Below are 17,317 nucleotides of genomic sequence, written 5' to 3'. Positions count from 1 at the left end.
TAACAAGAAAGGAAAAAAAAAACGCACCTAAAACCTAAAAAAACGCAAACGGGCAACGAAAAAGGGGGTGCAACACGAGGACTTCCCAGGGGGTCACCCATCCTAGTACTACTCTCGCCCAAGCACGCTTAACTGCGGAGTTTCTGATGGGATCCGGTGCATTAGTGCTGGTATGATCGCACCCGAAATACTATCCGTGGTAATTGTTTTTATGTCTTACAAGACGCAGAACCTCGTTTGCTTTCGTACGCGAGGCGTGGGACCCACGTTAGGGATCGGCTCCGTTCAGGGAAACACGAGAAACGATCAACATTGAACCGGATGCCGCTCCGAGCATCGACATAACAAGAAAGGAAAAAAAAAACGCACCTAAAACCTAAAAAAACGCAAACGGGCAACGAAAAAGGGGGTGCAACACGAGGACTTCCCAGGGGGTCACCCATCCTAGTACTACTCTCGCCCAAGCACGCTTAACTGCGGAGTTCTGATGGGATCCGGTGCATTAGTGCTGGTATGATCGCACCCAAAATACTATCCGTGGTAATTGTTTTTATGTCTTACAAGACGCAGAACCTCGTTTGCTTTCGTACGCGAGGCGTGGGACCCACGTGAGGGATCGGCTCCGTTCAGGGAAACACGAAAACGATCAACATTGAACCGGATGCCGCCCGAGCATAGACATAACAAGAAAGGAAAAAAAAAACGCACCTAAAACCTAAAAAAAACGCAAACGGGCAACGAAAAAGGGGGTGCAACACGAGGACTTCCCAGGGGGTCACCCATCCTAGTACTACTCTCGCCCAAGCACGCTTAACTGCGGAGTTCTGATGGGATCCGGTGCGTTAGTGCTGGTATGATCGCACCCGAAATACTATCCGTGGTAATTGTTTTTATGTCTTACAAGACGCAGAACCTCGTTTGCTTTCGTACGCGAGGCGTGGGACCCACGTGAGGGATCGGCTCCATTCAGGGAAACACGAAAACGATCAACATTGAACCGGATGCCGCCCGAGCATAGACATAACAAGAAAGGAAAAAAAAAACGCACCTAAAACCTAAAAAAACGCAAACGGGCAACGAAAAAGGGGGTGCAACACGAGGACTTCCCAGGGGGTCACCCATCCTAGTACTACTCTCGCCCAAGCACGCTTAACTGCGGAGTTCTGATGGGATCCGGTGCATTAGTGCTGGTATGATCGCACCCGAAATACTATCCGTGGTAATTGTTTTTATGTCTTACAAGACGCAGAACCTCGTTTGCTTTCGTACGCGAGGCGTGGGACCCACGTGAGGGATCGGCTCCGTTCAGGGAAACACGAAAACGATCAACATTGAACCGGATGCCGCCCGAGCATCGACATAACAAGAAAGGAAAAAAAAAACGCACCTAAAACCTAAAAAAACGCAAACGAGCAACGAAAAAGGGGGTGCAACACGAGGACTTCCCAGGGGGTCACCCATCCTAGTACTACTCTCGCCCAAGCACGCTTGACTGCGGAGTTCTGATGGGATTCGGTGCATTAGTGCTGGTATGATCGCACCCGAAATACTATCCGTGGTAATTGTTTTTATGTCTTACAAGACGCAGAACCTCGTTTGCTTTCGTACGCGAGGCGTGGGACCCACGTGAGGGATCGGCTCCGTTCAGGGAAACACGAAAATGATCAACATTGAACCGGATGCCGCCCGAGCATAGACATAACAAGAAAGGAAAAAAAAAACGCAAACGGGCAACGAAAAAGGGGGTGCAACACGAGGACTTCCCAGGGGGTCACCCATCCTAGTACTACTCTCGCCCAAGCACGCTTAACTGCGGAGTTCTGATGGGATCCGGTGCGTTAGTGCTGGTATGATCGCACCCGAAATACTATCCGTGGTAATTGTTTTTATGTCTTACAAGACGCAGAACCTCGTTTGCTTTCGTACGCGAGGCGTGGGACCCACGTGAGGGATCGGCTCCGTTCAGGGAAACACGAAAACGATCAACATTGAACCGGATGCCGCCCGAGCATAGACATAACAAGAAAGGAAAAAAAAAACGCACCTAAAACCTAAAAAAACGCAAACGGGCAACGAAAAAGGGGGTGCAACACGAGGACTTCCCAGGGGGTCACCCATCCTAGTACTACTCTCGCCCAAGCACGCTTAACTGCGGAGTTCTGATGGGATCCGGTGCATTAGTGCTGGTATGATCGCACCCGAAATACTATCCGTGGTAATTGTTTTTATGTCTTACAAGACGCAGAACCTCGTTTGCTTTCGTACGCGAGGCGTGGGACCCACGTGAGGGATCGGCTCCGTTCAGGGAAACACGAAAACGATCAACATTGAACCGGATGCCGCCCGAGCATCGACATAACAAGAAAGGAAAAAAAAAACGCACCTAAAACCTAAAAAAACGCAAACGGGCAACGAAAAAGGGGGTGCAACACGAGGACTTCCCAGGGGGTCACCCATCCTAGTACTACTCTCGCCCAAGCACGCTTAACTGCGGAGTTCTGATGGGATCCGGTGCATTAGTGCTAGTATGATCGCACCCGAAATACTATCCGTGGTAATTGTTTTTATGTCTTACAAGACGCAGAACCTCGTTTGCTTTCGTACGCGAGGCGTGGGACCCACGTGAGGGATCGGCTCCGTTCAGGGAAACACGAAAACGATCAACATTGAACCGGATGCCGCCCGAGCATAGACATAACAAGAAAGGAAAAAAAAAACGCACCTAAAACCTAAAAAAACGCAAACGGGCAACGAAAAAGGGGGTGCAACACGAGGACTTCCCAGGGGGTCACCCATCCTAGTACTACTCTCGCCCAAGCACGCTTAACTGCGGAGTTCTGATGGGATCCGGTGCATTAGTGCTGGTATGATCGCACCCGAAATACTATCCGTGGTAATTGTTTTTATGTCTTACAAGACGCAGAACCTCGTTTGCTTTCGTACGCGAGGCGTGGGACCCACGTGAGGGATCGGCTCCGTTCAGGGAAACACGAAAACGATCAACATTGAACCGGATGCCGCCCGAGCATCGACATAACAAGAAAGGAAAAAAAAAACGCACCTAAAACCTAAAAAAACGCAAACGGGCAACGAAAAAGGGGGTGCAACACGAGGACTTCCCAGGGGGTCACCCATCCTAGTACTACTCTCGCCCAAGCACGCTTAACTGCGGAGTTCTGATGGGATCCGGTGCATTAGTGCTGGTATGATCGCACCCGAAATACTATCCGTGGTAATTGTTTTTATGTCTTACAAGACGCAGAACCTCGTTTGCTTTCGTACGCGAGGCGTGGGACCCACGTGAGGGATCGGCTCCGTTCAGGGAAACACGAAAACGATCAACATTGAACCGGATGCCGCCCGAGCATCGACATAACAAGAAAGGAAAAAAAAAAACGCACCTAAAACCTAAAAAAACGCAAACGGGCAACGAAAAAGGGGGTGCAACACGAGGACTTCCCAGGGGGTCACCCATCCTAGTACTACTCTCGCCCAAGCACGCTTAACTGCGGAGTTCTGATGGGATCCGGTGCATTAGTGCTGGTATGATCGCACCAGAAATACTATCCGTGGTAATTGTTTTTATGTCTTACAAGACGCAGAACCTCGTTTGCTTTCGTACGCGAGGCGTGGGACCCACGTGAGGGATCGGCTCCGTTCAGGGAAACACGAAAACGATCAACATTGAACCGGATGCCGCCCGAGCATAGACATAACAAGAAAGGAAAAAAAAAAAAAAACGCACCTAAAACCTAAAAAAACGCAAACGGGCAACGAAAAAGGGGGTGCAACACGAGGACTTCCCAGGGGGTCACCCATCCTAGTACTACTCTCGCCCAAGCACGCTTAACTGCGGAGTTCTGATGGGATCCGGTGCATTAGTGCTGGTATGATCGCACCCGAAATACTATCCGTGGTAATTGTTTTTATGTCTTACAAGACGCAGAACCTCGTTTGCTTTCGTACGCGAGGCGTGGGACCCACGTGAGGGATCGGCTCCGTTCAGGGAAACACGAAAACGATCAACATTGAACCGGATGCCGCCCGAACATAGACATAACAAGAAAGGAAAAAAAAACGCACCTAAAACCTAAAAAAACGCAAACGGGCAACGAAAAAGGGGGTGCAACACGAGGACTTCCCAGGGGGTCACCCATCCTAGTACTACTCTCGCCCAAGCACGCTTAACTGCGGAGTTCTGATGGAATCCGGTGCATTAGTGCTGGTATGATCGCACCCGAAATACTATCCGTGGTAATTGTTTTTATGTCTTACAAGACGCAGAACCTCGTTTGCTTTCGTACGCGAGGCGTGGGACCCACGTGAGGGATCGGCTCCGTTCAGGGAAACACGAAAACGATCAACATTGAACCGGATGCCGCCCGAGCATAGACATAACAAGAAAGGAAAAAAAAACGCACCTAAAACCTAAAAAAACGCAAACGGGCAACGAAAAAGGGGGTGCAACACGAGGACTTCCCAGGGGGTCACCCATCCTAGTACTACTCTCGCCCAAGCACGCTTAACTGCGGAGTTCTGATGGGATCCGGTGCATTAGTGCTGGTATGATCGCACCCGAAATACTATCCGTGGTAATTGTTTTTATGTCTTACAAGACGCAGAACCTCGTTTGCTTTCGTACGCGAGGCGTGGGACCCACGTGAGGGATCGGCTCCGTTCAGGGAAACACGAAAACGATCAACATTGAACCGGATGCCGCCCGAGCATCGACATAACAAGAAAGGAAAAAAAAAACGCACCTAAAACCTAAAAAAACGCAAACGGGCAACGAAAAAGGGGGTGCAACACGAGGACTTCCCAGGGGGTCACCCATCCTAGTACTACTCTCGCCCAAGCACGCTTAACTGCGGAGTTCTGATGGGATCCGGTGCATTAGTGCTAGTATGATCGCACCCGAAATACTATCCGTGGTAATTGTTTTTATGTCTTACAAGACGCAGAACCTCGTTTGCTTTCGTACGCGAGGCGTGGGACCCACGTGAGGGATCGGCTCCGTTCAGGGAAACACGAAAACGATCAACATTGAACCGGATGCCGCCCGAGCATAGACATAACAAGAAAGGAACAAAAAACGCACCTAAAACCTAAAAAAACGCAAACGGGCAACGAAAAAGGGGGTGCAACACGAGGACTTCCCAGGGGGTCACCCATCCTAGTACTACTCTCGCCCAAGCACGCTTAACTGCGGAGTTCTGATGGGATCCGGTGCATTAGTGCTGGTATGATCGCACCCGAAATACTATCCGTGGTAATTGTTTTTATGTCTTACAAGACGCAGAACCTCGTTTGCTTTCGTACGCGAGGCGTGGGACCCACGTGAGGGATCGGCTCCGTTCAGGGAAACACGAAAACGATCAACATTGAACCGGATGCCGCCCGAGCATCGACATAACAAGAAAGGAAAAAAAAAACGCACCTAAAACCTAAAAAAACGCAAACGGGCAACGAAAAAGGGGGTGCAACACGAGGACTTCCCAGGGGGTCACCCATCCTAGTACTACTCTCGCCCAAGCACGCTTAACTGCGGAGTTCTGATGGGATCCGGTGCGTTAGTGCTGGTATGATCGCACCCGAAATACTATCCGTGGTAATTGTTTTTATGTCTTACAAGACGCAGAACCTCGTTTGCTTTCGTACGCGAGGCGTGGGACCCACGTGAGGGATCGGCTCCGTTCAGGGAAACACGAAAACGATCAACATTGAACCGGATGCCGCCCGAGCATAGACATAACAAGAAAGGAAAAAAAAACGCACCTAAAACCTAAAAAAACGCAAACGGGCAACGAAAAAGGGGGTGCAACACGAGGACTTCCCAGGGGTCACCCATCCTAGTACTACTCTCGCCCAAGCACGCTTAACTGCGGAGTTCTGATGGGATCCGGTGCATTAGTGCTGGTATGATCGCACCCGAAATACTATCCGTGGTAATTGTTTTTATGTCTTACAAGACGCAGAACCTCGTTTGCTTTCGTACGCGAGGCGTGGGACCCACGTGAGGGATCGGCTCCGTTCAGGGAAACACGAAAACGATCAACATTGAACCGGATGCCGCCCGAGCATCGACATAACAAGAAAGGAAAAAAAAAACGCACCTAAAACCTAAAAAAACGCAAACGGGCAACGAAAAAGGGGGTGCAACACGAGGACTTCCCAGGGGGTCACCCATCCTAGTACTACTCTCGCCCAAGCACGCTTAACTGCGGAGTTCTGATGGGATTCGGTGCATTAGTGCTGGTATGATCGCACCAGAAATACTATCCGTGGTAATTGTTTTTATGTCTTACAAGACGCAGAACCTCGTTTGCTTTCGTACGCGAGGCGTGGGACCCACGTGAGGGATCGGCTCCGTTCAGGGAAACACGAAAACGATCAACATTGAACCGGATGCCGCCCGAGCATCGACATAACAAGAAAGGAAAAAAAAAACGCACCTAAAACCTAAAAAAACGCAAACGGGCAACGAAAAAGGGGGTGCAACACGAGGACTTCCCAGGGGGTCACCCATCCTAGTACTACTCTCGCCCAAGCACGCTTAACTGCGGAGTTCTGATGGGATCCGGTGCGTTAGTGCTGGTATGATCGCACCCGAAATACTATCCGTGGTAATTGTTTTTATGTCTTACAAGACGCAGAACCTCGTTTGCTTTCGTACGCGAGGCGTGGGACCCACGTGAGGGATCGGCTCCGTTCAGGGAAACACGAAAACGATCAACATTGAACCGGATGCCGCCCGAGCATCGACATAACAAGAAAGGAAAAAAAAAACGCACCTAAAACCTAAAAAAACGCAAACGGGCAACGAAAAAGGGGGTGCAACACGAGGACTTCCCAGGGGGTCACCCATCCTAGTACTACTCTCGCCCAAGCACGCTTAACTGCGGAGTTCTGATGGGATCCGGTGCATTAGTGCTAGTATGATCGCACCCGAAATACTATCCGTGGTAATTGTTTTTATGTCTTACAAGACGCAGAACCTCGTTTGCTTTCGTACGCGAGGCGTGGGACCCACGTGAGGGATCGGCTCCGTTCAGGGAAACACGAAAACGATCAACATTGAACCGGATGCCGCCCGAGCATAGACATAACAAGAAAGGAAAAAAAAACGCACCTAAAACCTAAAAAAACGCAAACGGGCAACGAAAAAGGGGGTGCAACACGAGGACTTCCCAGGGGGTCACCCATCCTAGTACTACTCTCGCCCAAGCACGCTTAACTGCGGAGTTCTGATGGGATCCGGTGCATTAGTGCTGGTATGATCGCACCCGAAATACTATCCGTGGTAATTGTTTTTATGTCTTACAAGACGCAGAACCTCGTTTGCTTTCGTACGCGAGGCGTGGGACCCACGTGAGGGATCGGCTCCGTTCAGGGAAACACGAAAACGATCAACATTGAACCGGATGCCGCCCGAGCATCGACATAACAAGAAAGGAAAAAAAAAACGCACCTAAAACCTAAAAAAACGCAAACGGGCAACGAAAAAGGGGGTGCAACACGAGGACTTCCCAGGGGGTCACCCATCCTAGTACTACTCTCGCCCAAGCACGCTTAACTGCGGAGTTCTGATGGGATCCGGTGCGTTAGTGCTGGTATGATCGCACCCGAAATACTATCCGTGGTAATTGTTTTTATGTCTTACAAGACGCAGAACCTCGTTTGCTTTCGTACGCGAGGCGTGGGACCCACGTGAGGGATCGGCTCCGTTCAGGGAAACACGAAAACGATCAACATTGAACCGGATGCCGCCCGAGCATAGACATAACAAGAAAGGAAAAAAAAACGCACCTAAAACCTAAAAAAACGCAAACGGGCAACGAAAAAGGGGGTGCAACACGAGGACTTCCCAGGGGTCACCCATCCTAGTACTACTCTCGCCCAAGCACGCTTAACTGCGGAGTTCTGATGGGATCCGGTGCATTAGTGCTGGTATGATCGCACCCGAAATACTATCCGTGGTAATTGTTTTTATGTCTTACAAGACGCAGAACCTCGTTTGCTTTCGTACGCGAGGCGTGGGACCCACGTGAGGGATCGGCTCCGTTCAGGGAAACACGAAAACGATCAACATTAAACCGGATGCCGCCCGAGCATCGACATAACAAGAAAGGAAAAAAAAAACGCACCTAAAACCTAAAAAAACGCAAACGGGCAACGAAAAAGGGGGTGCAACACGAGGACTTCCCAGGGGGTCACCCATCCTAGTACTACTCTCGCCCAAGCACGCTTAACTGCGGAGTTCTGATGGGATCCGGTGCATTAGTGCTGGTATGATCGCACCAGAAATACTATCCGTGGTAATTGTTTTTATGTCTTACAAGACGCAGAACCTCGTTTGCTTTCGTACGCGAGGCGTGGGACCCACGTGAGGGATCGGCTCCGTTCAGGGAAACACGAAAACGATCAACATTGAACCGGATGCCGCCCGAGCATCGACATAACAAGAAAGGAAAAAAAAAACGCACCTAAAACCTAAAAAAACGCAAACGGGCAACGAAAAAGGGGGTGCAACACGAGGACTTCCCAGGGGGTCACCCATCCTAGTACTACTCTCGCCCAAGCACGCTTAACTGCGGAGTTCTGATGGGATCCGGTGCGTTAGTGCTGGTATGATCGCACCCGAAATACTATCCGTGGTAATTGTTTTTATGTCTTACAAGACGCAGAACCTCGTTTGCTTTCGTACGCGAGGCGTGGGACCCACGTGAGGGATCGGCTCCGTTCAGGGAAACACGAAAACGATCAACATTGAACCGGATGCCGCCCGAGCATCGACATAACAAGAAAGGAAAAAAAAAACGCACCTAAAACCTAAAAAAACGCAAACGGGCAACGAAAAAGGGGGTGCAACACGAGGACTTCCCAGGGGGTCACCCATCCTAGTACTACTCTCGCCAAGCACGCTTAACTGCGGAGTTCTGATGGGATCCGGTGCGTTAGTGCTGGTATGATCGCACCCGAAATACTATCCGTGGTAATTGTTTTTATGTCTTACAAGACGCAGAACCTCGTTTGCTTTCGTACGCGAGGCGTGGGACCCACGTGAGGGATCGGCTCCGTTCAGGGAAACACGAAAACGATCAACATTGAACCGGATGCCGCCCGAGCATAGACATAACAAGAAAGGAAAAAAAAACGCACCTAAAACCTAAAAAAACGCAAACGGGCAACGAAAAAGGGGGTGCAACACGAGGACTTCCCAGGGGGTCACCCATCCTAGTACTACTCTCGCCCAAGCACGCTTAACTGCGGAGTTCTGATGGGATCCGGTGCATTAGTGCTGGTATGATCGCACCCGAAATACTATCCGTGGTAATTGTTTTTATGTCTTACAAGACGCAGAACCTCGTTTGCTTTCGTACGCGAGGCGTGGGACCCACGTGAGGGATCGGCTCCGTTCAGGGAAACACGAAAACGATCAACATTGAACCGGATGCCGCCCGAGCATCGACATAACAAGAAAGGAAAAAAAAAACGCACCTAAAACCTAAAAAAACGCAAACGGGCAACGAAAAAGGGGGTGCAACACGAGGACTTCCCAGGGGGTCACCCATCCTAGTACTACTCTCGCCCAAGCACGCTTAACTGCGGAGTTCTGATGGGATCCGGTGCATTAGTGCTGGTATGATCGCACCAGAAATACTATCCGTGGTAATTGTTTTTATGTCTTACAAGACGCAGAACCTCGTTTGCTTTCGTACGCGAGGCGTGGGACCCACGTGAGGGATCGGCTCCGTTCAGGGAAACACGAAAACGATCAACATTGAACCGGATGCCGCCCGAGCATAGACATAACAAGAAAGGAAAAAAAAAAAAAAAACGCACCTAAAACCTAAAAAAACGCAAACGGGCAACGAAAAAGGGGGTGCAACACGAGGACTTCCCAGGGGGTCACCCATCCTAGTACTACTCTCGCCCAAGCACGCTTAACTGCGGAGTTCTGATGGGATCCGGTGCATTAGTGCTGGTATGATCGCACCCGAAATACTATCCGTGGTAATTGTTTTTATGTCTTACAAGACGCAGAACCTCGTTTGCTTTCGTACGCGAGGCGTGGGACCCACGTGAGGGATCGGCTCCGTTCAGGGAAACACGAAAACGATCAACATTGAACCGGATGCCGCCCGAGCATAGACATAACAAGAAAGGAAAAAAAAACGCACCTAAAACCTAAAAAAACGCAAACGGGCAACGAAAAAGGGGGTGCAACACGAGGACTTCCCAGGGGGTCACCCATCCTAGTACTACTCTCGCCCAAGCACGCTTAACTGCGGAGTTCTGATGGAATCCGGTGCATTAGTGCTGGTATGATCGCACCCAAAATACTATCCGTGGTAATTGTTTTTATGTCTTACAAGACGCAGAACCTCGTTTGCTTTCGTACGCGAGGCGTGGGACCCACGTGAGGGATCGGCTCCGTTCAGGGAAACACGAAAACGATCAACATTGAACCGGATGCCGCCCGAGCATAGACATAACAAGAAAGGAAAAAAAAAACGCACCTAAAACCTAAAAAAACGCAAACGGGCAACGAAAAAGGGGGTGCAACACGAGGACTTCCCAGGGGGTCACCCATCCTAGTACTACTCTCGCCCAAGCACGCTTAACTGCGGAGTTCTGATGGGATCCGGTGCATTAGTGCTGGTATGATCGCACCCGAAATACTATCCGTGGTAATTGTTTTTATGTCTTACAAGACGCAGAACCTCGTTTGCTTTCGTACGCGAGGCGTGGGACCCACGTGAGGGATCGGCTCCGTTCAGGGAAACACGAAAACGATCAACATTGAACCGGATGCCGCCCGAGCATCGACATAACAAGAAAGGAAAAAAAAAACGCACCTAAAACCTAAAAAAACGCAAACGGGCAACGAAAAAGGGGGTGCAACACGAGGACTTCCCAGGGGGTCACCCATCCTAGTACTACTCTCGCCCAAGCACGCTTAACTGCGGAGTTCTGATGGGATCCGGTGCATTAGTGCTGGTATGATCGCACCCGAAATACTATCCGTGGTAATTGTTTTTATGTCTTACAAGACGCAGAACCTCGTTTGCTTTCGTACGCGAGGCGTGGGACCCACGTGAGGGATCGGCTCCGTTCAGGGAAACACGAAAACGATCAACATTGAACCGGATGCCGCCCGAGCATCGACATAACAAGAAAGGAAAAAAAAAACGCACCTAAAACCTAAAAAAACGCAAACGGGCAACGAAAAAGGGGGTGCAACACGAGGACTTCCCAGGGGGTCACCCATCCTAGTACTACTCTCGCCCAAGCACGCTTAACTGCGGAGTTCTGATGGGATCCGGTGCATTAGTGCTAGTATGATCGCACCCGAAATACTATCCGTGGTAATTGTTTTTATGTCTTACAAGACGCAGAACCTCGTTTGCTTTCGTACGCGAGGCGTGGGACCCACGTGAGGGATCGGCTCCGTTCAGGGAAACACGAAAACGATCAACATTGAACCGGATGCCGCCCGAGCATAGACATAACAAGAAAGGAAAAAAAAAACGCACCTAAAACCTAAAAAAACGCAAACGGGCAACGAAAAAGGGGGTGCAACACGAGGACTTCCCAGGGGGTCACCCATCCTAGTACTACTCTCGCCCAAGCACGCTTAACTGCGGAGTTCTGATGGGATCCGGTGCATTAGTGCTGGTATGATCGCACCCGAAATACTATCCGTGGTAATTGTTTTTATGTCTTACAAGACGCAGAACCTCGTTTGCTTTCGTACGCGAGGCGTGGGACCCACGTGAGGGATCGGCTCCGTTCAGGGAAACACGAAAACGATCAACATTGAACCGGATGCCGCCCGAGCATCGACATAACAAGAAAGGAAAAAAAAAACGCACCTAAAACCTAAAAAAACGCAAACGGGCAACGAAAAAGGGGGTGCAACACGAGGACTTCCCAGGGGGTCACCCATCCTAGTACTACTCTCGCCCAAGCACGCTTAACTGCGGAGTTCTGATGGGATCCGGTGCGTTAGTGCTGGTATGATCGCACCCGAAATACTATCCGTGGTAATTGTTTTTATGTCTTACAAGACGCAGAACCTCGTTTGCTTTCGTACGCGAGGCGTGGGACCCACGTGAGGGATCGGCTCCGTTCAGGGAAACACGAAAACGATCAACATTGAACCGGATGCCGCCCGAGCATCGACATAACAAGAAAGGAAAAAAAAAACGCACCTAAAACCTAAAAAAACGCAAACGGGCAACGAAAAAGGGGGTGCAACACGAGGACTTCCCAGGGGGTCACCCATCCTAGTACTACTCTCGCCAAGCACGCTTAACTGCGGAGTTCTGATGGGATCCGGTGCGTTAGTGCTGGTATGATCGCACCCGAAATACTATCCGTGGTAATTGTTTTTATGTCTTACAAGACGCAGAACCTCGTTTGCTTTCGTACGCGAGGCGTGGGACCCACGTGAGGGATCGGCTCCGTTCAGGGAAACACGAAAACGATCAACATTGAACCGGATGCCGCCCGAGCATAGACATAACAAGAAAGGAAAAAAAAACGCACCTAAAACCTAAAAAAACGCAAACGGGCAACGAAAAAGGGGGTGCAACACGAGGACTTCCCAGGGGGTCACCCATCCTAGTACTACTCTCGCCCAAGCACGCTTAACTGCGGAGTTCTGATGGGATCCGGTGCATTAGTGCTGGTATGATCGCACCCGAAATACTATCCGTGGTAATTGTTTTTATGTCTTACAAGACGCAGAACCTCGTTTGCTTTCGTACGCGAGGCGTGGGACCCACGTGAGGGATCGGCTCCGTTCAGGGAAACACGAAAACGATCAACATTGAACCGGATGCCGCCCGAGCATCGACATAACAAGAAAGGAAAAAAAAAACGCACCTAAAACCTAAAAAAACGCAAACGGGCAACGAAAAAGGGGGTGCAACACGAGGACTTCCCAGGGGGTCACCCATCCTAGTACTACTCTCGCCCAAGCACGCTTAACTGCGGAGTTCTGATGGGATCCGGTGCATTAGTGCTGGTATGATCGCACCAGAAATACTATCCGTGGTAATTGTTTTTATGTCTTACAAGACGCAGAACCTCGTTTGCTTTCGTACGCGAGGCGTGGGACCCACGTGAGGGATCGGCTCCGTTCAGGGAAACACGAAAACGATCAACATTGAACCGGATGCCGCCCGAGCATAGACATAACAAGAAAGGAAAAAAAAAAAAAAAACGCACCTAAAACCTAAAAAAACGCAAACGGGCAACGAAAAAGGGGGTGCAACACGAGGACTTCCCAGGGGGTCACCCATCCTAGTACTACTCTCGCCCAAGCACGCTTAACTGCGGAGTTCTGATGGGATCCGGTGCATTAGTGCTGGTATGATCGCACCCGAAATACTATCCGTGGTAATTGTTTTTATGTCTTACAAGACGCAGAACCTCGTTTGCTTTCGTACGCGAGGCGTGGGACCCACGTGAGGGATCGGCTCCGTTCAGGGAAACACGAAAACGATCAACATTGAACCGGATGCCGCCCGAGCATAGACATAACAAGAAAGGAAAAAAAAACGCACCTAAAACCTAAAAAAACGCAAACGGGCAACGAAAAAGGGGGTGCAACACGAGGACTTCCCAGGGGGTCACCCATCCTAGTACTACTCTCGCCCAAGCACGCTTAACTGCGGAGTTCTGATGGGATCCGGTGCATTAGTGCTGGTATGATCGCACCAGAAATACTATCCGTGGTAATTGTTTTTATGTCTTACAAGACGCAGAACCTCGTTTGCTTTCGTACGCGAGGCGTGGGACCCACGTGAGGGATCGGCTCCGTTCAGGGAAACACGAAAACGATCAACATTGAACCGGATGCCGCCCGAGCATAGACATAACAAGAAAGGAAAAAAAAAAAAAAAACGCACCTAAAACCTAAAAAAACGCAAACGGGCAACGAAAAAGGGGGTGCAACACGAGGACTTCCCAGGGGGTCACCCATCCTAGTACTACTCTCGCCCAAGCACGCTTAACTGCGGAGTTCTGATGGGATCCGGTGCATTAGTGCTGGTATGATCGCACCCGAAATACTATCCGTGGTAATTGTTTTTATGTCTTACAAGACGCAGAACCTCGTTTGCTTTCGTACGCGAGGCGTGGGACCCACGTGAGGGATCGGCTCCGTTCAGGGAAACACGAAAACGATCAACATTGAACCGGAAAGCAGTGGTACATAGACATAACAAGAAAGGAAAAAAAAAAAAAAACGCACCTAAAACCTAAAAAAACGCAAACGGGCAACGAAAAAGGGGGTGCAACACGAGGACTTCCCAGGGGGTCACCCATCCTAGTACTACTCTCGCCCAAGCACGCTTAACTGCGGAGTTCTGATGGGATCCGGTGCATTAGTGCTGGTATGATCGCACCCGAAATACTATCCGTGGTAATTGTTTTTATGTCTTACAAGACGCAGAACCTCGTTTGCTTTCGTACGCGAGGCGTGGGACCCACGTGAGGGATCGGCTCCGTTCAGGGAAACACGAAAACGATCAACATTGAACCGGATGCCGCCCGAGCATAGACATAACAAGAAAGGAAAAAAAAACGCACCTAAAACCTAAAAAAACGCAAACGGGCAACGAAAAAGGGGGTGCAACACGAGGACTTCCCAGGGGGTCACCCATCCTAGTACTACTCTCGCCCAAGCACGCTTAACTGCGGAGTTCTGATGGAATCCGGTGCATTAGTGCTGGTATGATCGCACCCGAAATACTATCCGTGGTAATTGTTTTTATGTCTTACAAGACGCAGAACCTCGTTTGCTTTCGTACGCGAGGCGTGGGACCCACGTGAGGGATCGGCTCCGTTCAGGGAAACACGAAAACGATCAACATTGAACCGGATGCCGCCCGAGCATAGACATAACAAGAAAGGAAAAAAAAACGCACCTAAAACCTAAAAAAACGCAAACGGGCAACGAAAAAGGGGGTGCAACACGAGGACTTCCCAGGGGGTCACCCATCCTAGTACTACTCTCGCCCAAGCACGCTTAACTGCGGAGTTCTGATGGGATCCGGTGCATTAGTGCTGGTATGATCGCACCCGAAATACTATCCGTGGTAATTGTTTTTATGTCTTACAAGACGCAGAACCTCGTTTGCTTTCGTACGCGAGGCGTGGGACCCACGTGAGGGATCGGCTCCGTTCAGGGAAACACGAAAACGATCAACATTGAACCGGATGCCGCCCGAGCATCGACATAACAAGAAAGGAAAAAAAAAACGCACCTAAAACCTAAAAAAACGCAAACGGGCAACGAAAAAGGGGGTGCAACACGAGGACTTCCCAGGGGGTCACCCATCCTAGTACTACTCTCGCCCAAGCACGCTTAACTGCGGAGTTCTGATGGGATCCGGTGCATTAGTGCTAGTATGATCGCACCCGAAATACTATCCGTGGTAATTGTTTTTATGTCTTACAAGACGCAGAACCTCGTTTGCTTTCGTACGCGAGGCGTGGGACCCACGTGAGGGATCGGCTCCGTTCAGGGAAACACGAAAACGATCAACATTGAACCGGATGCCGCCCGAGCATAGACATAACAAGAAAGGAAAAAAAAACGCACCTAAAACCTAAAAAAACGCAAACGGGCAACGAAAAAGGGGGTGCAACACGAGGACTTCCCAGGGGGTCACCCATCCTAGTACTACTCTCGCCCAAGCACGCTTAACTGCGGAGTTCTGATGGGATCCGGTGCATTAGTGCTGGTATGATCGCACCCGAAATACTATCCGTGGTAATTGTTTTTATGTCTTACAAGACGCAGAACCTCGTTTGCTTTCGTACGCGAGGCGTGGGACCCACGTGAGGGATCGGCTCCGTTCAGGGAAACACGAAAACGATCAACATTGAACCGGATGCCGCCCGAGCATCGACATAACAAGAAAGGAAAAAAAAAACGCACCTAAAACCTAAAAAAACGCAAACGGGCAACGAAAAAGGGGGTGCAACACGAGGACTTCCCAGGGGGTCACCCATCCTAGTACTACTCTCGCCCAAGCACGCTTAACTGCGGAGTTCTGATGGGATCCGGTGCGTTAGTGCTGGTATGATCGCACCCGAAATACTATCCGTGGTAATTGTTTTTATGTCTTACAAGACGCAGAACCTCGTTTGCTTTCGTACGCGAGGCGTGGGACCCACGTGAGGGATCGGCTCCGTTCAGGGAAACACGAAAACGATCAACATTGAACCGGATGCCGCCCGAGCATAGACATAACAAGAAAGGAAAAAAAAACGCACCTAAAACCTAAAAAAACGCAAACGGGCAACGAAAAAGGGGGTGCAACACGAGGACTTCCCAGGGGTCACCCATCCTAGTACTACTCTCGCCCAAGCACGCTTAACTGCGGAGTTCTGATGGGATCCGGTGCATTAGTGCTGGTATGATCGCACCCGAAATACTATCCGTGGTAATTGTTTTTATGTATTACAAGACGCAGAACCTCGTTTGCTTTCGTACGCGAGGCGTGGGACCCACGTGAGGGATCGGCTCCGTTCAGGGAAACACGAAAACGATCAACATTGAACCGGATGCCGCCCGAGCATCGACATAACAAGAAAGGAAAAAAAAAACGCACCTAAAACCTAAAAAAACGCAAACGGGCAACGAAAAAGGGGGTGCAACACGAGGACTTCCCAGGGGGTCACCCATCCTAGTACTACTCTCGCCCAAGCACGCTTAACTGCGGAGTTCTGATGGGATCCGGTGCATTAGTGCTGGTATGATCGCACCAGAAATACTATCCGTGGTAATTGTTTTTATGTCTTACAAGACGCAGAACCTCGTTTGCTTTCGTACGCGAGGCGTGGGACCCACGTGAGGGATCGGCTCCGTTCAGGGAAACACGAAAACGATCAACATTGAACCGGATGCCGCCCGAGCATCGACATAACAAGAAAGGAAAAAAAAACGCACCTAAAACCTAAAAAAACGCAAACGGGCAACGAAAAAGGGGGTGCAACACGAGGACTTCCCAGGGGGTCACCCATCCTAGTACTACTCTCGCCCAAGCACGCTTAACTGCGGAGTTCTGATGGGATCCGGTGCGTTAGTGCTGGTATGATCGCACCCGAAATACTATCCGTGGTAATTGTTTTTATGTCTTACAAGACGCAGAACCTCGTTTGCTTTCGTACGCGAGGCGTGGGACCCACGTGAGGGATCGGCTCCGTTCAGGGAAACACGAAAACGATCAACATTGAACCGGATGCCGCCCGAGCATCGACATAACAAGAAAGGAAAAAAAAAACGCACCTAAAACCT

General features: G+C 50.1%; 51 non-coding genes across 51 annotated transcripts; all 51 read right to left on the bottom strand.

The window, feature by feature from the left end:
- Positions 1-64: 64 nt before the first annotated feature.
- LOC128130670 (5S ribosomal RNA) lies at positions 65-184 on the bottom strand. Its single transcript, XR_008228593.1, has one exon. It is a non-coding gene; the product is annotated as a 5S ribosomal RNA (ribosomal RNA).
- A 222-nt stretch (positions 185-406) lies between these two features.
- On the bottom strand, positions 407-525 carry LOC128129441 (5S ribosomal RNA). The gene has a single exon (XR_008227340.1). It is a non-coding gene; the product is annotated as a 5S ribosomal RNA (ribosomal RNA).
- Positions 526-746: 221 nt separating this feature from the next.
- LOC128129626 (5S ribosomal RNA) lies at positions 747-865 on the bottom strand. Its single transcript, XR_008227547.1, has one exon. It is a non-coding gene; the product is annotated as a 5S ribosomal RNA (ribosomal RNA).
- A 220-nt stretch (positions 866-1,085) lies between these two features.
- On the bottom strand, positions 1,086-1,204 carry LOC128129440 (5S ribosomal RNA). Its single transcript, XR_008227339.1, has one exon. It is a non-coding gene; the product is annotated as a 5S ribosomal RNA (ribosomal RNA).
- Positions 1,205-1,424: 220 nt separating this feature from the next.
- On the bottom strand, positions 1,425-1,543 carry LOC128130816 (5S ribosomal RNA). The gene has a single exon (XR_008228738.1). It is a non-coding gene; the product is annotated as a 5S ribosomal RNA (ribosomal RNA).
- A 199-nt stretch (positions 1,544-1,742) lies between these two features.
- On the bottom strand, positions 1,743-1,861 carry LOC128129625 (5S ribosomal RNA). Its single transcript, XR_008227546.1, has one exon. It is a non-coding gene; the product is annotated as a 5S ribosomal RNA (ribosomal RNA).
- Positions 1,862-2,081: 220 nt separating this feature from the next.
- LOC128129437 (5S ribosomal RNA) lies at positions 2,082-2,200 on the bottom strand. The gene has a single exon (XR_008227337.1). It is a non-coding gene; the product is annotated as a 5S ribosomal RNA (ribosomal RNA).
- Positions 2,201-2,420: 220 nt separating this feature from the next.
- LOC128130221 (5S ribosomal RNA) lies at positions 2,421-2,539 on the bottom strand. Its single transcript, XR_008228143.1, has one exon. It is a non-coding gene; the product is annotated as a 5S ribosomal RNA (ribosomal RNA).
- A 220-nt stretch (positions 2,540-2,759) lies between these two features.
- LOC128129434 (5S ribosomal RNA) lies at positions 2,760-2,878 on the bottom strand. The gene has a single exon (XR_008227333.1). It is a non-coding gene; the product is annotated as a 5S ribosomal RNA (ribosomal RNA).
- A 220-nt stretch (positions 2,879-3,098) lies between these two features.
- Positions 3,099-3,217, bottom strand: LOC128129431 (5S ribosomal RNA). The gene has a single exon (XR_008227330.1). It is a non-coding gene; the product is annotated as a 5S ribosomal RNA (ribosomal RNA).
- A 221-nt stretch (positions 3,218-3,438) lies between these two features.
- Positions 3,439-3,557, bottom strand: LOC128130210 (5S ribosomal RNA). Its single transcript, XR_008228132.1, has one exon. It is a non-coding gene; the product is annotated as a 5S ribosomal RNA (ribosomal RNA).
- Positions 3,558-3,782: 225 nt separating this feature from the next.
- LOC128129430 (5S ribosomal RNA) lies at positions 3,783-3,901 on the bottom strand. The gene has a single exon (XR_008227329.1). It is a non-coding gene; the product is annotated as a 5S ribosomal RNA (ribosomal RNA).
- A 219-nt stretch (positions 3,902-4,120) lies between these two features.
- LOC128130268 (5S ribosomal RNA) lies at positions 4,121-4,239 on the bottom strand. The gene has a single exon (XR_008228190.1). It is a non-coding gene; the product is annotated as a 5S ribosomal RNA (ribosomal RNA).
- A 219-nt stretch (positions 4,240-4,458) lies between these two features.
- LOC128129427 (5S ribosomal RNA) lies at positions 4,459-4,577 on the bottom strand. The gene has a single exon (XR_008227328.1). It is a non-coding gene; the product is annotated as a 5S ribosomal RNA (ribosomal RNA).
- A 220-nt stretch (positions 4,578-4,797) lies between these two features.
- LOC128130220 (5S ribosomal RNA) lies at positions 4,798-4,916 on the bottom strand. Its single transcript, XR_008228142.1, has one exon. It is a non-coding gene; the product is annotated as a 5S ribosomal RNA (ribosomal RNA).
- A 219-nt stretch (positions 4,917-5,135) lies between these two features.
- LOC128129426 (5S ribosomal RNA) lies at positions 5,136-5,254 on the bottom strand. The gene has a single exon (XR_008227325.1). It is a non-coding gene; the product is annotated as a 5S ribosomal RNA (ribosomal RNA).
- Positions 5,255-5,474: 220 nt separating this feature from the next.
- LOC128129624 (5S ribosomal RNA) lies at positions 5,475-5,593 on the bottom strand. The gene has a single exon (XR_008227545.1). It is a non-coding gene; the product is annotated as a 5S ribosomal RNA (ribosomal RNA).
- A 219-nt stretch (positions 5,594-5,812) lies between these two features.
- On the bottom strand, positions 5,813-5,930 carry LOC128130607 (5S ribosomal RNA). The gene has a single exon (XR_008228530.1). It is a non-coding gene; the product is annotated as a 5S ribosomal RNA (ribosomal RNA).
- Positions 5,931-6,150: 220 nt separating this feature from the next.
- Positions 6,151-6,269, bottom strand: LOC128130822 (5S ribosomal RNA). Its single transcript, XR_008228744.1, has one exon. It is a non-coding gene; the product is annotated as a 5S ribosomal RNA (ribosomal RNA).
- Positions 6,270-6,489: 220 nt separating this feature from the next.
- Positions 6,490-6,608, bottom strand: LOC128129623 (5S ribosomal RNA). The gene has a single exon (XR_008227544.1). It is a non-coding gene; the product is annotated as a 5S ribosomal RNA (ribosomal RNA).
- A 220-nt stretch (positions 6,609-6,828) lies between these two features.
- Positions 6,829-6,947, bottom strand: LOC128130219 (5S ribosomal RNA). The gene has a single exon (XR_008228141.1). It is a non-coding gene; the product is annotated as a 5S ribosomal RNA (ribosomal RNA).
- Positions 6,948-7,166: 219 nt separating this feature from the next.
- On the bottom strand, positions 7,167-7,285 carry LOC128129425 (5S ribosomal RNA). Its single transcript, XR_008227324.1, has one exon. It is a non-coding gene; the product is annotated as a 5S ribosomal RNA (ribosomal RNA).
- Positions 7,286-7,505: 220 nt separating this feature from the next.
- Positions 7,506-7,624, bottom strand: LOC128129622 (5S ribosomal RNA). The gene has a single exon (XR_008227543.1). It is a non-coding gene; the product is annotated as a 5S ribosomal RNA (ribosomal RNA).
- A 219-nt stretch (positions 7,625-7,843) lies between these two features.
- LOC128130605 (5S ribosomal RNA) lies at positions 7,844-7,961 on the bottom strand. The gene has a single exon (XR_008228529.1). It is a non-coding gene; the product is annotated as a 5S ribosomal RNA (ribosomal RNA).
- A 220-nt stretch (positions 7,962-8,181) lies between these two features.
- LOC128130209 (5S ribosomal RNA) lies at positions 8,182-8,300 on the bottom strand. Its single transcript, XR_008228131.1, has one exon. It is a non-coding gene; the product is annotated as a 5S ribosomal RNA (ribosomal RNA).
- A 220-nt stretch (positions 8,301-8,520) lies between these two features.
- LOC128129620 (5S ribosomal RNA) lies at positions 8,521-8,639 on the bottom strand. Its single transcript, XR_008227541.1, has one exon. It is a non-coding gene; the product is annotated as a 5S ribosomal RNA (ribosomal RNA).
- A 220-nt stretch (positions 8,640-8,859) lies between these two features.
- On the bottom strand, positions 8,860-8,977 carry LOC128130926 (5S ribosomal RNA). The gene has a single exon (XR_008228849.1). It is a non-coding gene; the product is annotated as a 5S ribosomal RNA (ribosomal RNA).
- A 219-nt stretch (positions 8,978-9,196) lies between these two features.
- Positions 9,197-9,315, bottom strand: LOC128129422 (5S ribosomal RNA). Its single transcript, XR_008227323.1, has one exon. It is a non-coding gene; the product is annotated as a 5S ribosomal RNA (ribosomal RNA).
- A 220-nt stretch (positions 9,316-9,535) lies between these two features.
- Positions 9,536-9,654, bottom strand: LOC128130208 (5S ribosomal RNA). Its single transcript, XR_008228130.1, has one exon. It is a non-coding gene; the product is annotated as a 5S ribosomal RNA (ribosomal RNA).
- A 226-nt stretch (positions 9,655-9,880) lies between these two features.
- Positions 9,881-9,999, bottom strand: LOC128129417 (5S ribosomal RNA). The gene has a single exon (XR_008227322.1). It is a non-coding gene; the product is annotated as a 5S ribosomal RNA (ribosomal RNA).
- Positions 10,000-10,218: 219 nt separating this feature from the next.
- LOC128130267 (5S ribosomal RNA) lies at positions 10,219-10,337 on the bottom strand. Its single transcript, XR_008228188.1, has one exon. It is a non-coding gene; the product is annotated as a 5S ribosomal RNA (ribosomal RNA).
- Positions 10,338-10,557: 220 nt separating this feature from the next.
- Positions 10,558-10,676, bottom strand: LOC128129411 (5S ribosomal RNA). Its single transcript, XR_008227321.1, has one exon. It is a non-coding gene; the product is annotated as a 5S ribosomal RNA (ribosomal RNA).
- A 220-nt stretch (positions 10,677-10,896) lies between these two features.
- LOC128129410 (5S ribosomal RNA) lies at positions 10,897-11,015 on the bottom strand. The gene has a single exon (XR_008227320.1). It is a non-coding gene; the product is annotated as a 5S ribosomal RNA (ribosomal RNA).
- Positions 11,016-11,235: 220 nt separating this feature from the next.
- LOC128130218 (5S ribosomal RNA) lies at positions 11,236-11,354 on the bottom strand. Its single transcript, XR_008228140.1, has one exon. It is a non-coding gene; the product is annotated as a 5S ribosomal RNA (ribosomal RNA).
- Positions 11,355-11,574: 220 nt separating this feature from the next.
- Positions 11,575-11,693, bottom strand: LOC128129409 (5S ribosomal RNA). The gene has a single exon (XR_008227319.1). It is a non-coding gene; the product is annotated as a 5S ribosomal RNA (ribosomal RNA).
- A 220-nt stretch (positions 11,694-11,913) lies between these two features.
- Positions 11,914-12,032, bottom strand: LOC128129619 (5S ribosomal RNA). Its single transcript, XR_008227540.1, has one exon. It is a non-coding gene; the product is annotated as a 5S ribosomal RNA (ribosomal RNA).
- A 220-nt stretch (positions 12,033-12,252) lies between these two features.
- On the bottom strand, positions 12,253-12,370 carry LOC128130925 (5S ribosomal RNA). The gene has a single exon (XR_008228848.1). It is a non-coding gene; the product is annotated as a 5S ribosomal RNA (ribosomal RNA).
- A 219-nt stretch (positions 12,371-12,589) lies between these two features.
- On the bottom strand, positions 12,590-12,708 carry LOC128129405 (5S ribosomal RNA). The gene has a single exon (XR_008227317.1). It is a non-coding gene; the product is annotated as a 5S ribosomal RNA (ribosomal RNA).
- A 220-nt stretch (positions 12,709-12,928) lies between these two features.
- On the bottom strand, positions 12,929-13,047 carry LOC128130207 (5S ribosomal RNA). The gene has a single exon (XR_008228129.1). It is a non-coding gene; the product is annotated as a 5S ribosomal RNA (ribosomal RNA).
- A 226-nt stretch (positions 13,048-13,273) lies between these two features.
- LOC128129401 (5S ribosomal RNA) lies at positions 13,274-13,392 on the bottom strand. The gene has a single exon (XR_008227313.1). It is a non-coding gene; the product is annotated as a 5S ribosomal RNA (ribosomal RNA).
- A 219-nt stretch (positions 13,393-13,611) lies between these two features.
- Positions 13,612-13,730, bottom strand: LOC128130205 (5S ribosomal RNA). Its single transcript, XR_008228127.1, has one exon. It is a non-coding gene; the product is annotated as a 5S ribosomal RNA (ribosomal RNA).
- A 226-nt stretch (positions 13,731-13,956) lies between these two features.
- LOC128129396 (5S ribosomal RNA) lies at positions 13,957-14,075 on the bottom strand. The gene has a single exon (XR_008227307.1). It is a non-coding gene; the product is annotated as a 5S ribosomal RNA (ribosomal RNA).
- Positions 14,076-14,300: 225 nt separating this feature from the next.
- On the bottom strand, positions 14,301-14,419 carry LOC128129394 (5S ribosomal RNA). Its single transcript, XR_008227305.1, has one exon. It is a non-coding gene; the product is annotated as a 5S ribosomal RNA (ribosomal RNA).
- Positions 14,420-14,638: 219 nt separating this feature from the next.
- LOC128130266 (5S ribosomal RNA) lies at positions 14,639-14,757 on the bottom strand. The gene has a single exon (XR_008228187.1). It is a non-coding gene; the product is annotated as a 5S ribosomal RNA (ribosomal RNA).
- Positions 14,758-14,976: 219 nt separating this feature from the next.
- LOC128129392 (5S ribosomal RNA) lies at positions 14,977-15,095 on the bottom strand. The gene has a single exon (XR_008227302.1). It is a non-coding gene; the product is annotated as a 5S ribosomal RNA (ribosomal RNA).
- Positions 15,096-15,315: 220 nt separating this feature from the next.
- On the bottom strand, positions 15,316-15,434 carry LOC128130216 (5S ribosomal RNA). The gene has a single exon (XR_008228138.1). It is a non-coding gene; the product is annotated as a 5S ribosomal RNA (ribosomal RNA).
- A 219-nt stretch (positions 15,435-15,653) lies between these two features.
- Positions 15,654-15,772, bottom strand: LOC128129391 (5S ribosomal RNA). Its single transcript, XR_008227301.1, has one exon. It is a non-coding gene; the product is annotated as a 5S ribosomal RNA (ribosomal RNA).
- Positions 15,773-15,992: 220 nt separating this feature from the next.
- Positions 15,993-16,111, bottom strand: LOC128129618 (5S ribosomal RNA). The gene has a single exon (XR_008227539.1). It is a non-coding gene; the product is annotated as a 5S ribosomal RNA (ribosomal RNA).
- Positions 16,112-16,330: 219 nt separating this feature from the next.
- LOC128130604 (5S ribosomal RNA) lies at positions 16,331-16,448 on the bottom strand. The gene has a single exon (XR_008228528.1). It is a non-coding gene; the product is annotated as a 5S ribosomal RNA (ribosomal RNA).
- A 220-nt stretch (positions 16,449-16,668) lies between these two features.
- LOC128130204 (5S ribosomal RNA) lies at positions 16,669-16,787 on the bottom strand. The gene has a single exon (XR_008228126.1). It is a non-coding gene; the product is annotated as a 5S ribosomal RNA (ribosomal RNA).
- Positions 16,788-17,006: 219 nt separating this feature from the next.
- LOC128129617 (5S ribosomal RNA) lies at positions 17,007-17,125 on the bottom strand. Its single transcript, XR_008227538.1, has one exon. It is a non-coding gene; the product is annotated as a 5S ribosomal RNA (ribosomal RNA).
- Between the last annotated feature and the right edge of the window lie 192 nt (positions 17,126-17,317).

Source organism: Lactuca sativa, chromosome 1 (genome assembly GCF_002870075.4).
Source record: "Lactuca sativa cultivar Salinas chromosome 1, Lsat_Salinas_v11, whole genome shotgun sequence".
Taxonomy (NCBI): domain Eukaryota; kingdom Viridiplantae; phylum Streptophyta; class Magnoliopsida; order Asterales; family Asteraceae; genus Lactuca; species Lactuca sativa.
The sequence above is the reverse complement of the archived record's forward strand: the minus strand, read 5'-3'. Positions and strand labels throughout refer to the sequence as shown.